This window comes from Littorina saxatilis, linkage group LG11, assembly GCF_037325665.1.
Source record: "Littorina saxatilis isolate snail1 linkage group LG11, US_GU_Lsax_2.0, whole genome shotgun sequence".
Lineage (NCBI taxonomy): Eukaryota > Metazoa > Mollusca > Gastropoda > Littorinimorpha > Littorinidae > Littorina > Littorina saxatilis.
Genome location: NC_090255.1, coordinates 15674514 through 15689513, shown reverse-complemented (window position 1 = coordinate 15689513; position 15000 = coordinate 15674514). Strand labels below are relative to the sequence as shown.

The window sequence follows — 15000 nt, the reverse complement described above, 5'->3', positions numbered from 1 at the left end:
ATTTCGTCTTCTCCCAAAGGTGAACGAGAAGGGAGAACACCTCTTAAGAGTTCGTTGATGTGCTTTTTTCCCCGTTAAGACTTTTCATCGAAAATATGATATTCTTACGACTCTCAAAACCGCTTTATCGTGACATTTTGTCATGAAAATGTTCCTCGTATCTTCCACACACATGTAATTATCCTCAGTGGGTAAAGACGTGGCATTGGTACATGGTTCAAATGACCTGTGTTTCATCAGAGATAAGAGTTCAACGTACAGTCCTTTAGGGAAGCAACCTTTCACAACCTTTCACGCATCTCTCTAGGTTCACAGTATTTCTAGCGCAACAGATCTATCCTATTTCAACAGATTTTTAACGTGTAACGGTAACTCTGGTGGTTATCGCTGAAAAAAAGAAATTCTTCACCCATATTTTGTAGCGTTGACGTGGATACCAGCCAGACAGCGTGAACGTCCTTCAACACAATGTTGCTTCATACACGAAGTAGGCTACAAGGCATTCAGCGCTAAAGCTCTCACAACACAAGACAAACTTTTACACATTGTTGGGGATTTTGTTTGTTGAAAGAAAACACAGTTTAAACAGCCCCAACAAAGTGCAAGTTTAACAAAACGACAGCACTGGACGCCCTGTAGCCTGATGGCTCAACTGCAAGTTTGACTGACAAGTTAATGTACGCCACTTTAAACCGTACGCACAGCAACAACTTTCAAGAGATTTAATTTGTAGGGACAAAATCGTTTGGAGTGTCGACTTAAAGTCGGTGTGAATCGTCCTTGTGGACTCTAACGGAACGTTATTTTGCACTTAAAGGCACAAACGTGGATGAATCTGTGAAAGCAACTCTGGCTAGAACAGTGAGAGATGTACGTTCCCTTTAAAGCTACATTAACTCTCGTGTAAGCGATCGTGTTCGCCACCATAGATCTGTGACAGTTGTCACGCGGGAAATAATTAACACCCTTCACTGTAAATTTAGTGTTCAACTTTTAAACACACTTTTGTAATTCTACTTGCAAAAGAAGCACACATTGTAAACACTATTTCGGGTTTACCATGTGCGCTACGTACATTTGCAAGTAGAATTAATAAGTAGGTCGCACAGTGTTCATTACTGGTTATAAGAAGTGTGTTCAACAGTGGAACACTTCAATTGACAGTGTTGAACGTAAAACATGTACCCAAACAGCCTGTGTGCTTCTTGTGAAGAGTGGGTTTTTTGTTTTTGCTTGTTTGTTGTTTGGTTATTGTTGTTTGTGTTGTTGTTGTTGTTGGGTTGTTTTTTGTGGGTTTTTTATGTTCTAGGGGAGGGGGGTTACTTTCGTGAATTACACCTATTTCAAACTGCCAAATCAGTTTTCAAGACAATTTATCACTCTGAACAAAAACTGAGCAACCAGGCTGGTGATTGTGTGCTCTTATCCCTAGTAAAGGCTCAACAGACATTCGGTGGTGAATGTGTGCTCTTATCCCTAGTAAAGGCTCAACAGACATTCGGTGGTGAATGTGTGCTCTTATTTCTAGTAAAGACTCAACAGACATTCGGTGGTGATTGTGTGCTCTTATCCCTAGTAAAGGCTGAACAGACATTCGGTGGTGATTGTGTGCTCTTATCCCTAGTAAAGGCTGAACAGACATTCGGTGGTGATTGTGTGCTCTTATCCCTAGTAAAGGCTGAACAGACATTCGGTGGTGATTGTGTGCTCTTATCCCTAGTAAAGGCTGAACAGACATTCGGTGGTGATTGTGTGCTCTTATCCCTAGTAAAGGCTGAACAGACATTCGGTGGTGAATGTGATCATATACGCGGAAAAGCAGGTATACCTGTAAATAAAGCGACACGTGATCGTGTAAGGAGTGACTCAGTGTCATATGAAACCATGACGAAGGCGTTCAAGTGTTTAGCATATCTTTTGACAGGAGCGGTGTAGTTTGAAGCAAATTAGCGACAATGAATGGACAAGGAAACTTCGAACACGAGTCGCCGTTCTTTGCTGCATTTCCTTTCATGCATTTTCCCCTTTCCTCTGCCTTTGTAAAGCAGCTAGCGGTCATTACTGTTTCTGTTATTTTGTCAAGGTCGTTTTGTTGTATTGAACTTACGTTTACATAGATATTTTCCCAGACAGAACAGTAATGTTTCTAATTCATGATGCAATAGCAGCAGACAATGACAATAGATGAATAGATAAAAACAACATTAAAAATCGTTTGCGAAAAAAACCCACTCGGTTGTATAAAGTCACTTTTGCAGTCTGATTGGGAAGACCAATCGTCAAATCTTGACCACTTCACTTTTTCCAGAGATGACGTCAGATTGGTAATTTTGGTCATGAGAGAGTTCATGATTAATTCAAGAAGAAAATAGAAGGGTTAATAAAGCTACTTGCAGAAGCTTGCAAACTAAAGTCAGGTGGCAGAAATCTTGACAGATGATATTAACATTTTAATCTCCTCCTGGAAGCTTAGCATAAATTTAGCAAACGGGCCTCTCGAGCTATTTGAACTGACTTCGCAGTAATGAGTTGCGGGTAGATTTCCAGAAACCTTTCCGGGAATCCAATCAACTCCAAGAAATTAAAACTACACAGAAACTACACGACGACCCAACTCTCAGTCTCACGTTTCTTCTTTTATTCCTGAAACAAAGGAAGTATTAGTTATCAATCAATATGAGTCTTATATCGCGCATATTCCGTGGGTACAGTTCTAGGCGCTCTGCAGTGATGCCGTGTGAGATGAAATTTTATACGGCCAGTAATTGCAGCCATTTTGGCGCATATTTACCTTTCACGGCCTATTATTCCAAGTCACACGGGTATAGGTAGACAATTATTAACTGTGCCTAAGCAATTTTGCCAGGAAAGACCCTTTTGTCAATCGTGGGATCTTTAACGTGCACACCCAATGTAGTGTACACGGGGGGGGGGGGGGGGGGGGGGGGAGTTCGGACACCGAAGAGAGTCTGCACACAAAGTTGACTCTGAAATAAATTTCCGCCGAACCTGGGATCGAACTCACGCTGACAGCGGCCAACTGAATACAAATCCAGCGCGCTACCAACTGAGCTATATCCCCGCCCCAGTTATGTCAGTGTTATTGAGAGCACTTAACAGTTGGTGCTCTGACTATGGCGAAACTTACATAGAATACATAGCCTCTAACTCAGTCCTCCTCATAGTACACTGAGTACACTCCATCTAATTTTTCACATACAAAGTTACCATTTTTACTTCAAATAATTATTGTGTTTGTGTGCTTTAGTTGACCCTATTTAGGCGAAGGCTGGATGTAAAAAATAGTAATAATAATTTTCAAAAACAAACATGAACACTTACTTATCTTGTAGTCTCTCCAATAATGGGTTTGTCTTGTCTTGTCTTGTCTTGTCTTGTCTTGGTCACTCTAAGTCTGACACGAAACACGATCTTCTTTGTTTTTCACGCCCCACACAAAGTTTAACGCTACGTAATGGACCTTTGTCTCACACCTCTCTGCAGTACATGTTTTTACTCGTCTTCCTTTTTGGTCAGTCGAACAGTTTTACACTCGCCCTCTCCCCCTCCCTCCCAGAACAACCCTCTCTCTCTCAAACCTACTTCTCTCACGCTCCTCCCCCCCCCCCTCTCTCTCTCTCTCTCTCTCTCTCTCTCTCTCGTTTCCCGAAAGAGACCAAATCAAGGAAAAGGCGAGAGAAAAGCGCGAAACGGGGCGAGGGTCAAGTGTTTTCCGCCGTGCTGCTGTGTGCATGCACATCCTGTAGTGCAGATACAACACCCTCTGTCTTTACCCGCGCACACAATGCACTTACCAGGGTTGGAAGCTAGACTTTGTAGCCTCTTGACAAGTTTTGACTGGTATTCTTTATACAGTACGTGCCATGTAACGTATCCCTTCAGGCAGGTGGCGTGTAGACAATGTAGCTGTCGCAGCGTGACTGTGTATAATGATGTCTTTGGTGGCCAAAGTTAATGATTCGACACACGTCTTTGACAACTGACTAACATATCTTGTGAATTTAACTTCGGATTTGTTCGTTGCATGGAATATATAGGATGGAGCATCGTAGTCAAGTCAAAGCTTGTACTTATAAATAGCGTCCTGACTTCCGGACCATAGCGTCCTGACTTCCCGACCATAGCGTCCTGACTTCCCGACCTTAGCGTCCTGACTTCCCGACCATAGCCTATCTTTTACAATTGTGTACACACTAGTTCAATAAAGGTCTAACTGCTGTCGACAACTATTGTTCCGAAAGTAAGCCAGTCTAAACTCTTTTTCATTACCAGAACAAGCCCCACCTCCTCCTCCCTCTGTTGTCTTTGTTTTTGTTTGTTTGTTTGTCTGTCATGTCATATATGGTGCTCTTTAACAGACGCAGTTTACATAAATTCTTTTTCCTCTTTTTCTCTTTTTTGGCAAGCGGTTTGATCAAAAATGGCGTTCGTTTTCAAAGATGGTCCAGTTGCTGTCAACACATATCAAATCAGTGGAGCCGAGTTTCCTTCTTTGGCCCATGCATTAGGATTCAGCAAGCTGTATATATACAAGATGTCAACAACCACCACTGATATAGCAGTATCCCTTCCTTATTAGCCCTCAAGCAATCCATTTAGAGAAAGCTGATGACAAGCCCTCTGCTGCCTTTCCGAGCTCTAAAACATCGCAGAACACAACCCTTGGCAGGGGTGTTTATGTTATCGCTCGGCCAGGAAAGAACAAATTTGCAAGCAAGACAAGGAAGAGAAATGAATTTCTGGCTGAAAATGTGCACAGTTAAGAAGTCACACACTGAGTCAGTTTAGCATGGGTGGGAGCCCAAAATTGTTCCAAGACTGAACTTTTTTTAAGGCCGGGGTCCAGGGGCCGCCAAGGCCCCGGCGGGGTCCAGGGGCAGCGCCCTGGTGGGGGGTCCAGGGGGGCGAAGGCCCCCGGCCGAAAACGAATTTTATGAATTTAAAAGGGTTTCTCTGGCCTCTCCTGAGTTTAATTCTGATAAATAAGAACCTTGTTGGAGATACAAAAAGTAACAAAAACTAAAAATTTTAGGGACCTGGCAAGCATTAGAAACAACAAAAAGTGCACTATCAGTCCATTTGGCATAACACAGTATGAGATGACTATCAATGAGGGCGCAAAAAAAAAAAAAAAAAAAAAAAAAAAAAAAAAAAAAAAAAATTGTCAAAATTTCTCTGAGACGGAAATCCGTCTGAGACGGAGGAACTCCCACCCATGGTTTAGTAGAAAGAGACATAGTCAGTACTATCAGGGCTGCTTAATAATAATACACACATTTTAAATCATCAGAATACACTCTCTGCAATCTTCTATACTGATTGCACAAAGAAAGATTCAATGCGGAAGAAATCAGTTAAATACTGCTGTTTCCTACATGTCGAACCGGTACATAAGAATCACATTACACCGCCAACCGAAAGACCAAACTTGTCAAAGTTTTGTAAGTGAACACTACATCTTACAAGCAACAAAATATGCATGTTAGTGCATTTACACCTCCAGCATACATACAGATTAAACTTATTACGCTTAAAACAATATTTATGCTGTTTTCAAGAAAAAAAAGTGAGTGTGGTTTAAGCTTTTTGAATATTCCGCGCAAATTTCGATGCTCCGCCCTGCAAGGTCACGGCGGCCGCTAGCTGCTGAGCCGCAGGAATTCGGAAATCTGTGGCACCATAGGCGCCTTCCTGTAACATTTACGTGGTTTTAAGTGTGTTTAACATTTCTCAGTTCCTGGAGCCCTTGCAATGATTATAATGATGACAAGAAGCAGAAGTTTCAAAGTAGTGTTACACTGAAAATGTGGTTGTCTTAAAACAATTAACACAGGTTTTTTTCCATGTTGAGTGCAGCTGAGAATAGTTCTGTGTGAACTCAGTTATGCTGGTCCGCAGTAACCGAGCCGCTACTGTCGGAACTCGCGATAAAAGATAGGCCTAACCACAAAAAACACAATCGGCACTTTCTTAAAAATCTTCCTTAATCTATTGGTATATATATGATATTACACTGACTAACCTTTTCATCTAAACCCTAGTTCTTCTTTACGAATGAATGTATTTTCTACTTTTGACGAGAAAAAAATAAAATGTATTCAGCTAGAGCCTATGCTTTCTTACTGCTGGGTCGGTGTCTGTAGCAGACGATACTTTGCTCTGACAGAGAAACTGAATACAAGTCTAGAGTAAAGATAATGCAATGAACTTCGATATTTATCAACAGAGACAATTAAAAGGTTCCTTTGGATATGCTTTCAAATAGAGATATTATATTCAGCAAGTATTTGTGTTGTTGAGTCAGTAGTGCATGATAACAGCCGAGACTATAATATAGCCTACATTGATCATCTATCTACATAATTATGTCTGATCACTGATGATAAGTTGGAACTCCATTTTGACAATTTTAACACAGATGCATATATTTTCGGGAAAGTGGGTGAAACACTGTACACTTTTCTTGGCAGTGCGGCGGATCTATCCAATTATAATTAAATTCCAATCTTTAACCCCCCCCCCCCCCCCCCCCACGCCTCTCTCCGGCTGCTGTTTCTAAAATCAAGTTCTTTTATTTTGTTAATCTGCTGGGGGGCTGGGGAGGGGGGGGGGAGATTGTGTGCTTAACAGATTGCTATTTAACCTGTGTTACGGCCACTTCAGTGAATGCAACTCGGTTCATCCATACATAATCCCGTTTATTCACGTGACCATCCTGGCAATACTCTCTAGATAGATAAAAGAAAGTGTTAGCAGATTATATTTCACAGTTTTGGTTTGAATCAATAAGTGCTTGAAGCGATTTTAAATTAGCATAATGATTGACCTTGCTAAAATGTGCAACTGAGATACTTTATCGAAGTTTTTAATACAACATTTTGATGCAGTCATGGCAACGCGTATGCTTCAAAATGTCGTCTGCAAAACCCCCACATACATAGCAAAAAAGCTCTGGTCTTCGCTTTGCAGACTTCTCCAAGAGTTTTTACTGAGACTCGGTTCCGAGATTCTGAATTATAAACAGTGGCCACCAGAGATAAACAACGCCAACTCGCCTGCAGGCTAGCGGCGAAAGACAAACCGTTTAACGCTTGACGAGCCGGGGCTTGTTTTGTCAGCACACGCTAAACAAAACAAGGCAACTATAACACAGGACTGTGAGCTCTAATACTGAATTCGCCTCCACTGTTTTGATATGAAATATTGCTCCGAAAGTGTTAGAGCCAGTCCAGAGCCACTTTCATTGACACAGTCTTCAGTTATGCGTATATATGTGTATTTTAATAGCTTAGCCAATTCCAATTAAGGCAATGACCTTTTTGCTCACCCTTCATAGGTAGACTAGCGTAACGTACCGTCCAAAACAAATTAAGTCGTCAGTAACCATCGGTGCCGTGCTAAAATTGTCGTGTACAGCACCATCTTGTTTATTGTAAATAGTACAGTGTCCAATCGAGCTATCTGTTTTAAATCCTCAATTCCTAATTGTCGGAAATCTTGACCCCAAATACAATAGTGTCTTTTCGAAGCAAACTTCAAGCGGCAAACCTATGAGGACGCAATGGCGGAAATATTTTCGACAGAACACACACACTTATGAAATCTGTTTAAAAAACACGAAACCAAAACTAAAATATCAAAGAACTGATCACAGCGCTAACATAAATAACCAACTGATCAATTTACCCGGTGTATCAGCCCATTTACACGACCACTCCAGTTTCAAGTTTTGTTTCCCCGCGGTGAGACTGGCGGAGTAAAACTGGTCGGGGATATAACACTGGGTCGGTCATCGGATTTGTGAAGATATCCTGTAACTTTGATCTCTATGAGCAATTTCTCTTGAGTCATCATGTGAAGATTTGGAAAGTTAGAGTCCAGTCCTGGCGTTCTGACGGGCCCAAGTGAAGCAAACATTTTGCATTGGATGCCCCATTTGGCGATGAACAAAATTTGTTTCGAAAAAACGGAATAATGGTTTACTGTTTTACAATTTCCTAGACAGTGTAAGCGAACCACCAGTGATGATACAGTGATGTTGGTGTTGGCAGTCCACAGACAGACCGACTAAACTAACTTACCCAAGTTCACCAGTTTTCTGAAGTCCCCGAGAAAGTGTATGCCGGTGTTTGTAGCTTTAAAAAAAAAAGAGAAATTCGTCATTTCAAAGTGAAAGGGACTTAAAGCATCCATTACCGAGCTGCTCAGAAAATTTCAATTTTTTAGCAGTTGGAAGAAAACGGAAGTCAAATAACTGTTGCTTACTCTCTCTGTGTCTGAATCAGCACGAAAATCAACACTAAAACTGAAACATGGTTTAATACAGTCAAGCAACAATGATAATACCTGCTGCATCTGAGCAGGAACTCTGGAAACATAAACTTACAACACGATGACTAAAATAATTGTGTTAAAGGCTACTGTTCCTCAATATCAATAGCTATACTGACATGAAATCTCCAAAATAAATTAAAAGGGTAAAATACACTTGTAAAAAAATATTGAGAAAAAAAAGTCTTGGAGCAAATGTATGACGGTCAGATATTGGTCGTCACCGAAAATGACTGCTGCTCTATAGTCCAGATTAGTTTTATTCATAGACTGTGAAAAGAAAGCTAAAATCTATGCCCAGTTCACGATTAGAAACTAAAACTTCATTATCATCGCAAACAACGAATAAAAAAATTCAACAAACAAGGAAGACTATTTTATGTAAAGCTAACACTTTGTCCAGGCTCTTGGTTTTTGATACATAGGGGACCTATTTCATTTCAAGTTGAAACACTGAGAAAGCCTGCTAGCACGCATCTGAGGTGGTGAACAGGATCGTTGACACCTTAACTAAATAAAGATATCTATTATGACCGTGAAGGGTACCAGGAAGCTTACGCAGTCTGTTTGGGATTTCAATGAATTGCAAGTGCTATGTATGTACGTCGAGGGCGTTGTGAAACTGCACGACCCACACTTCATTGCCCGGTGAGATACTTACACGGCACACTGACTGTGATGTGGGGACTGTGGCTTGATGATGAGAACTTGTGTTTGATTTAGACATTTTGAAATTGTGAACAACACACGCTCAGTTCAAGTTGGCTGTTGAAGTGGTTTAACCAGGAAGTAGGAGGCGATACGCCGGGAATATCACACTCAGCGAACATTCTTCTTCTCCTCACGCTCATCATTGCTTTTACAGATACAGTCCTTACCATGTAAACGATCGTATCCATTACCGTACGTAGCGTGGTTCAGACTTTTGGGCATTTCATCCTTCAACTTGTACATGAGCCAACAATATACAGCCTGGCTGTTTTCTGTACACAATGATGTTGGGTTTTTTGGTGTATTATTTGAGCAGATGGACTCTCCCTCAATGTTCACCCGATCCCGTAGTACTGCGTCAGATCCTACTTCTAAACCTTACAATTACAATGGAATCATTTTGCATGTTCGCAAAACATACATAGGGGATATAGTCAGAAAACGACAAAGATTTTAGTCACACATTTTGTTAAGTTTGTGAGAATTGTCGCGCTTGTGTGATTGCGGCATTGCTATGCTGCATGTTTGAACACACTGGCCTGAATAACAGCTTATCATTTTGACAAATGTGCTGAATGTACATACAAGTCGTTCTTCTCCAACCTCAAGACCTACATTTTTATATTTAGTCAAGTTTTGACTAAATATTTTAACATCGAGGGGGAATCGAAACGAGGGTCGTGGTGTATGTGCGTGTGTGTGTGCGTGTGTGCGTGTGTGTGTGTGTGTAGAGCGATTCAGACTAAACTACTGGACCGATCTTTATGAAATTTGACATGAGAGTTCCTGGGTATGAAATCCCCATACGTTTTTTTCATTTTTTTGATAAATGTCTTTGATGACGTCATATCCGGCTTTTCGTGAAAGTTGAGGCGGCACTGTCACGCCCTCATTTTTCAACCAAATTGGTTGAAATTTTGGTCAAGTAATCTTCGACGAAGCCCGGGGTTCGGTATTGCATTTCAGCTTGGTGGCTTAAAAATTAATTAATGACTTTGGTCATTAAAAATCTGAAAATTGTAAAAAAAAATAAAAATTTATAAAACGATCCAAATTTACGTTTATCTTATTCTCCATCATTTGCTGATTCCAAAAACATATAAATATGTTATATTCGGATTAAAAACAAGCTCTGAAAATTAAATATATAAAAATTATTATCAAAATTAAATTGTCCAAATCAATTTAAAAACACTTTCATCTTATTCCTTGTCGGTTCCTGATTCCAAAAACATATAGATATGATATGTTTGGATTAAAAACACGCTCAGAAAGTTAAAACAAAGAGAGGTACAGAAAAGCGTGCTATCCTTCTTAGCGCAACTACTACCCCGCTCTTCTTGTCAATTTCACTGCCTTTGCCATGAGCGGTGGACTGACGATGCTACGAGTATACGGTCTTGCTGAAAAATGGCAGCTACTTGACTAAATATTGTATTTTCGCCTTACGCGACTTGTTGTTCATTGATATCCCTGCGTCTGTATAATTATCGTGTTTTGCCCGTGTTTGTCTTTCCGCTGGCGAGATGGGGGGGGGGGGGGGGGGGTGGGGGGTGTGTGCGTGAGAGTGCTTCTGTCCGCTTCTTGCCGCGGTTTTACAACATGCAAACAAGCAATAATAATGTCGTCCCATGATCATTCAGAGACTGGTGAAATATTACGTTCGTTTTACAACCCTCGATGATGGCTTCTGTCAGCGTCCTGAAATGCACTTTGTTCATGTGGTTGACAACTCATGCACTGAGTCACAGAGTTTGTACTCATGGGTTGCCCTGGTCGGCTTTATGATTGTGTCGATGGTTTTCTTTTTATGGCTGTATTGCAGTCATTCACGTTGACAGTGCTTCAAATTCGCTGGATAGTGAGTGAGTGTGTGTGTGTGTGTGTGTGTGTGTGTGTGTGTGTGTGTGTGTGTGTGTGTGTGTGTGCGTGTGTGTGTGTGTGTGTGCGTGCGCGCGCTCATTGTGTGTGTGTGTGCGCGAGCGCTCATTGTGTGTGTGTGTGCGGCGCGACATATAGGAACCCATGGTAAACGTGCCTCAAAGTAATAGTTCTTGAACTCAAAGGATTCGAGACATTATCATGTTGATATCAGGTTACTGGGAATCAATTTGAGGGACAACACAGATTGATACGAATGATTGTAACATAACATAAGGGGCGTTTGGGACAAGAGGACATAATAGTAGCGACATCTCGAGTACTTTTGGTTACACCTAATGAAACATAAAGTAGCTATTTTGGTAAGACCTGAAACATGTCTGTAAAAATGGCAGATTTTCTTTGAAATGTGACAGGCACGATGTAAGAGTTAATAATTAGTCTGTACTCTTTGTAGAGTTGGAAGTTTTTGCTGCATCAATTCATACACTGACATCTATGTCAATCTGCAAAATACAATTCAGCAAACTATTGCTAGGCTGAAGAATAAGAAAGCAGTCCTCTGAGTTTGGGTATGTGTCAACGTGAGAGGTAGTTCTCCTTTCACGAAATAGCCTAACCAGTTCTATTGCAGAGAACACGACCACTCACACGGGAAAGAAGATACCTTCCATCTCATTCAGTTTTGGATAAATCTCTCTATTCTTCCTAGATCGACCTTCCTGGTTTGCCATTGAATAATTGAGTAGGCCAAACAAAAATATATGTTGGTTTAAGGTAACGTGACCAACTGTAGGGTCGGTAGGTCGGCTTTTTTAATTTATTTTTTATTTTAGTCGATTTTAAAGGAGGTTACTTCCCTTAGTCTCAGTAAGGTTGGCAAAATGTGCCAAAAGTTAGGCTTTCTTGAGAAAGAAAAACAAGTTTTAGGGTCGGCGGGAAAAAATAGGGTCGATTGGGTTACCCTAAACCAACATATATTTTTCTTTGGCCTTAGTAGCAGCGCAAGGAAGCTTTCAGGATGAACTGGCCTCGTGTGACCGTACAATTAAGCGATCATTTACGCTAAGCATCCTTCTGCATAAGGAAAAAAACAGTGGGCTTATCGTGTTTCCTTAACTTTTTGCGAGGTTGTGTGTCAAGTTTCTTCACCGCCCTAATTGCTTTCAATGAGTCTTTCCTTATCTAATGTCGCCGTCGGCGTATTTTTGAGAATTCAACAATGGTGGTGTGAACCGAAGCTTTGACCAAAAGAGCTCGTCTTATTTCAACATCGCAAATAGAACATCGCATACTTGGCGTAACTGTCGATGAAGAAATGAAATGGCAAACACACATAAGCAACCTCTGCAAAGTGTTATCAAGGAATTTGTATTTGTTGTCAAAACTCAAACATTATGCGAAGTCTGAAACTTATCCTGTATGAATCGCACATGTCTACAGAAATGAAATTAAACAGCCTTAATTTCCTTCCCCTAAAAACCCACCTTGCATACAATAAGGCTGTCTTTATGTATAAATTAGTTCATGGTGATGTGCCCAGTTATGTGCAATCCTATTTTACACATGTTACGAAGAGGTATGGGTCTCAAAATTTACTTCCTCCAAATCCTCGTATAGATCTTTATAAATCCAGCTTAGCTTTTTCAGGATCATCTCTGTGGAATTCTTTGCCAATAGAAATCAAACGATCCGCACCCTTAAAGGCCTTTAAAAGGCAGTTGCACACATATTTGATCACACTATAAACTGCCCCTGATGTCCAGTTTCCATTGTGTACTCGGATAATGTATGCAATGCTCTTAAGTGTTTGTTTGTTTTTAAATATTGTATATGTAGTTAATCTGAATGCGTAATCCCTCGTCCGCCTCCCCCTTCTTTTTGAAACTTAAGCTGCCTGTATATGGCCCTGTTCGGCAATACATTGCTGTACTTTTTTAAGAAATTAAAAAAAAAATTCTGTTGTTTGTGTCTGGTCTTGTTTTTTATGACTTTGCGAGTCCAATATTTTTTATATTTATACTCGACCATTATTTTGATGTTTTACTAGTTTAATACTTTGATGAGATACTGTTCATTTTAGGTATGAAATGATTGCATGTGCATGTGTGTAGGTATGCGAGCGCACGCTCGCGCGCGCGAACATGTGTGTGTGGGGGGATGTGTGTGTGTGTATGTGTGTGTGTGTGTGTGTGTGTGTGTGTGTGTGCGTGTGTGTGTGTGTGTGTGTGTGTGTGTGTGTGTGTGTGTGTAAGCGAGGGTGAGTTTGTGTGTGTGTGTGTGTACAATTATTCTCTGTATATGTTCCAAGGACAGGTTGGAAGATTAGGCTAAGCCTAAAACCTTTATCCTTATGTAATAAAGTTCTGAGTTCTGAGTTCTGAGTTCAACAAACAGAAAAAAGCAAGCAAACAAATAGAACGAAAAAAACCTATATGCAAACAAACAACGAGAAATAAAAAAAAAGAAAGAAAAGAAATGTGTACAAATAAAAAACAAAAAAACAAATTGAAACACGAGCAAACAAACACGCAACCAAATCAACAACCATTCAAATAGATAAATCAATCAATCAATCATTCAACCAGCCAACCAACCAACCAATAAACAAACAAACAAATATACACATGCAAATAAATGAATAAATAAATAGACTATGGTTTCAATTATTGTCAGCAGCTTTGCACAACATGTGGTAATTGATGCTTTACTTTTGAAATTCTCTGGCTGCTCAAAATGCACATCTAAAATTGCACTAACGATCCCACGTTCGATAGGTTGGGACACGACATTCAGGACAAAAACCTTGAGAATGCAGACCTTATTCATATTCGTCTTTTGCACTCTGTGATGTCAATCACTCGGTGCAAGCACAGCACAACAGTCTCGCTCTTCAATTGGTTATTCTTCTTTTTCGTTTTTGTAGACCAATTATTCCAGGAATAAAAGGAACCGATGAAAGCTTTGTTGTCAGTAGGGTGTCCTGACCCGTGTGAACAATGATCACGCATAATTATTGTCCCGATTTAAGTGAACAATGATCACGCATAATTATTGTCCCGATTTAAGTGAACAATGATCACGCATAATTATTGTCCCGATTTAAGTGAACAATGATCACGCATAATTATTGTCCCGATTTAAGTGAACAATGATCACGCATAATTGGTGTCTCGATCTGAGTGAAACCCCTTTACCGCACCTGGCATTTGATCAGTTACTGTCGCATGAGACACGTCAAGTTGGGTAATGAGAATGCACCACCTCCCTCCCGTGTCCACAAACAATGGCCTAGAATGGTTGAGCTCGATTCGCTTTGTCCCCGTGTCTCAATAAGCCAATCTAACTTGACACGCAGTGCAGATGAAAGCTTTGTTCGCGAAGCACTCTCTTAGATAACCTGGGATAACCTGACCCCACTGCCGGTACGACACACTTCTAAACAAACAAATGCAAGGAGGCATGTGTACTACTCAGACGAGACAAAAAAAAGAATGCAGTTGGTGGTAGATTTTTGTGTGAGTTTTTTTTCTTCTTTTTTTCGGAACTGCAAAATTCTGGTTCGGCTTAGAAACTTGTACCTGTCACGTTTTCCATTCTCAAACTTGTTTGAAACAGACAGATCGACAGACAGACAGATCGACAGATATACAAACAGACAGGCAGGCAGGATGACAGACAGCACAGTAAATTAACAGAAAGACACACAAACAAAAACACAGACGCACAAACACATAAAACCACTGACACACACGCGCGCGCACACCAACACACACACACACACACACAAACAAACACACACACACACTCACACTCACACACACACACACTCACACACACATATATACACACACACACACACACACAAACAAACACACACGCACACATACACACACACACAAATACACAAACACACATACACAAACACACACACACACACACACACACACACACACACACACACACACCCACACATACACACACTAGCATGCACGTACGTACGCACTCATCTCAACGTTTTCTTCTATTTTGTTCTTTTCTTTTCAGAACATCAGA

The 15000-nt window shown here is 40.6% G+C and overlaps 2 long non-coding RNA genes across 2 annotated transcripts in view; both read left to right on the top strand.

The window, feature by feature from the left end:
• LOC138979863 (uncharacterized) overlaps nucleotides 1-15000 on the top strand; it is a 474427-nt gene that overhangs the window by 392978 nt on the left and 66449 nt on the right. The window lies entirely within an intron of this gene.
• LOC138979862 (uncharacterized) overlaps nucleotides 1-15000 on the top strand; it is a 33424-nt gene that overhangs the window by 816 nt on the left and 17608 nt on the right. Inside the window, exon 2 of the long non-coding RNA XR_011460160.1 lies at nucleotides 14992-15000. This exon is cut by the window's right edge and continues 27 nt beyond it. This is a non-coding gene — a long non-coding RNA (uncharacterized lncRNA). The remainder of the gene's footprint in view (nucleotides 1-14991) is intronic.